We start from the raw sequence: 3,608 nt of genomic DNA, 5'->3' as shown, positions 1-3,608 counted from the left end.
TTTTCTGTGGTGAGCTCTTTTTTTTTTTTTGTCAATTGTTTCCTCTCTTTTCCTCTTTATTGTTGGTTTTGTGCTTGCTAAGCCCATATATTTTCCTTCTTTCTGGTTTGCTTAGGGGGGTTGTTAATTTTCTCTGGGGGTACCTTGGAGGCAGTTCTTGTCTCTACATGTTTGAAAGGGAGCTCTGGTAGCATAGTGCCTAAGTCACTTGACTGCTAATCAGAAGGCTGGCAGTTCAAATCCACCAGCCACTGTTCAGAAGGAAGGTTGGACAATCTATTTCTGTAGTGATACCACCTCGGAAACCCAATGACGGGTCACTATGAGTTAGGTCTGATTTGATGGCATATAAGAAGAACAGCAACAACACCACATTTTTGGAACAGCCTGTCCTATAAGGACATTGTCCTGTTTTTCTCTCCACTTGGAAGTTTTGTATCTAGAACTTGTATTTCCTCTATTTGTTCAGTTGCTGGTGTCATGTGCAGATTGACTTGTTTTTTAGTGCACAATATTATATGGGCTTATTTTGAGCATGTATTTCTGATTTGGTTTTAGTGTTGATGTCATGTGTCCTGATTTTGTTGTTCCCTGTTGTGGGTTCTCTATTAGAAGGACTTCCTTAAGAATTTCTTATAGGGTTGGTCTGGTTTCCACAAAATCCCTTAATTTCTGTTTGTCTGAGAATGTCTTGATTTCACCCTCATATTTGATGGACAGTTTGGCTAGATATAGAATTATTGGTTGGAAGTTATTTTCCTTCATTGTTTTTATATGCTACACCATTGCCTTCTTGCCTGCATGGTTCCTGCTGAGTAATCAGAACTCATCTTAACTGCTTGTCCATTGTAAGTGACATTTCTTTTTTTCCTGGACTGCTTCCAAGATTCTTTCTTTGTCTTTGGTTTTGGAGAGTTTGATTATTATATGTCTTGGTGACTTTCTCTTGGGATCTATCCTGTATAGGGTTCTTTGAGCTTCTTGGACAAATATTTTTCTTCCTTCATGATATGAGGGAAATTTTCTATTAGCAAGTCTTCCATAATTTTCTCTGTGTTTTTTTTTTCTGCCTCTTCTTTCTCTGGATTTCCAATGAGGTGTATGTTGTTTCTTTTCATGTTGTCCCACATAACTCTTAGTTCTCTTCTATTTTTCTTAAATCTTTGTTCTGATTTTTCTTCATATAGGTTGGTGTCAAGGGATTTATCTTCTATCTGGGAAATGCATTCTTTAGCCAGTTCTAGCCTTTTCTTTTGTGCCTCCACCATGTTGTGTTATTCTGTAATTTTATTATTCATGTTCTGGATTTCTAACTGCTATTATTGTTGAGCTCTGATTGTATATTAATCTTGTTATTTTGTTCTTGAATGATATTCCTGAGTTCCTCCAGGGTACTGTCTGTGTTCTCCTTGGTTGTGTTTGGGGTTTCCTTAAGCTCTTTTAGAGTTCTATAAACATATCTTCTAAATTCCTTTTCAGATTATTCTATTACCTCCTCTTCCTCCGTGTTTAATGAGACTTTTGTGTGGGATTTTATTTTTATTGCCTTATCCTGTTTTTGTTTGCCTGCATGGTTCCTGCTGAGTAATCAGAACTCAAGTAATCAGAACTTGTTTGATTTGAGGTTGCCTGTTTTTCCTAGACATTTTGAAGTTATTGTCTTTAATTGTTAGTTATGTATTGATTTGTTTTGTCTTGATTTTAGGATTTAATATTTTTGCAAAGGTGAAGCTAGTGTATTTTATTTTTTTGGCTTTTAATTCAGGTGTGCTGGGTTGATCTACTGTTTTGTTTGTGATGATGGAACCACTGTGTGGAATGTGGATGCAGATCTCTGTTCATCATAAAGGGGATTTAGGATTGGAACAGGCAGGTGTTATGGTGGCTTAATGTGATTCTTCTATTGGATGAGGCAGGGGAGAGACAGAGAAAGGAGGAAGAAAAGAAAAGAAAAAAAGTTCCAAGGTGCCAGTAGTGTGTTTCTGGGGTTTTGGGCCAGCTGCCAATGATGACATTATACTGTCACTCACAGGCCCACAGCTCAAATTTGGCAAAGACCCCAATGGTTAGGGGCCCCCCACTTTCTGCCATGTTCAAACAGCTGCAAAAACCTTGTACTCTTGGTCCTTCTGTGCCAAAAACCTTCCTGGAATAACTGGACCCCAGCCCCATGTGGCAAGCTTGTGCCAGGGCCCTCCCACCTGTGACATGCTTCCTTCTCTGCTCCTAATTCAGCGGTGACCCAAGCCAGACAGGTCTCTGCTCCACTTCTCAGAAATGCTGCCCTCCCACTTAGCACAGGTCCCAAACTTATTGATAGAAGCCGGTGCTGTGGGTAGACCCCTGGAGTGGCCCCTGGTCCTCTGGTGCTCCCACTCCACTCCCCAGGGAGCTCTCCAATACTCCACTTTGCCAGCTGGTGCACCACAGGGCAAGTTCATTTATTTTTATTCTTCCCAGTTGTTTATCCTGCTTCTCCCTCCTTTCTTTTCCTTCTCCACTAAATCTGGTCTTCTCCAGCTTAATGAGCCCTTCACAGCTCCAAATCCCCACTTCAAACTGCTGCATCTAGTTTTCCAGGCATTAAGATGCTAGAAGGAATAAACATGTGGGGTACAGGTAAGATGTCATCTTCCCTCTCCATACCTCTTTCCACAAATGGAGTCAATCTGATCCCTGTGTATTCCATCTGGCAAGATCCATGTGTCTAGCCACAATTTACATCATTGAAGAAAGTTATTTGCAATGAATAAGTCATTGGTCTTGCAAAATTCTATCATATAATCTCCAGTGTCATTTCTACCACCAAAGCCATGTTTTCCAAATACCAAGTATTAACAATTAATACACAAATTGTTCAGTGACATTGGTTACATTTTTCACAATGTGTCAACATTCTCATCAATTTCACTGTATGTGTTTATTGTAAGCTGGTTTCCCTGTCCCCTTACCCTTTTGAGGTAGTTCAGTTTGTGTGTCAACCTGGCTCAGCCTGGTTGAGTGGCTCGGCAGCTGGATGTAGTATTCCCCATGATGATACTAGTAATCAATTCCATGGTGAAATCTACTGTGAACAGCTGAGTAGCTGCCTTAGGGAATGTGGTCTGCTTCCTGTATATAAGGAGAAGCCTTGAGAAATGGTCTCTAGATTATGGCTTGCTTGAACCCTGCATGTAGCCATGTCATTGTTCAGCACCCTGCCATGCTATGTCGACTTTGGGACTTACAATGGACTTGAATTAATGACCTGTCATGTGGTTTGGTAACATCGGGACTGTGCCTTTTTAATTGTCAACCTTGGGCTTGGCAGCCTTAGCAGCCAGCAGCTATCTGAGTGAAGAAAAGCTTCTAGCTTCAGTGGGCCAGCAGCTGGAGGCAGAGCCAAAGCCCAAGGCTGAGGGGCTTTCACCCAGCCCCTAGAGCTTGGCACTTTTAACTTGGACTTAAAACCTCCAAACTGTGAGAGAATAAATTCCTGTTTGTTTAAGCCATCCCATGTTTGGTATATTCCTGTCAGAGTGGCACTAGGTAACCAGAACACCTTTCATCTCTGCTTTAGTCTCATTCAGATGATTTTTTAAAGGTGTACAGTATTCGTGGGTAATATT

Source organism: Orycteropus afer, unplaced genomic scaffold (assembly GCF_000298275.1).
Source record: "Orycteropus afer afer isolate SDZICR_OR568_19922 unplaced genomic scaffold, OryAfe1.0 scaffold00146, whole genome shotgun sequence".
NCBI classification, from domain to species: Eukaryota; Metazoa; Chordata; class Mammalia; order Tubulidentata; family Orycteropodidae; genus Orycteropus; species Orycteropus afer.
The sequence above is the reverse complement of the archived record's forward strand: the minus strand, read 5'-3'. Positions refer to the sequence as shown.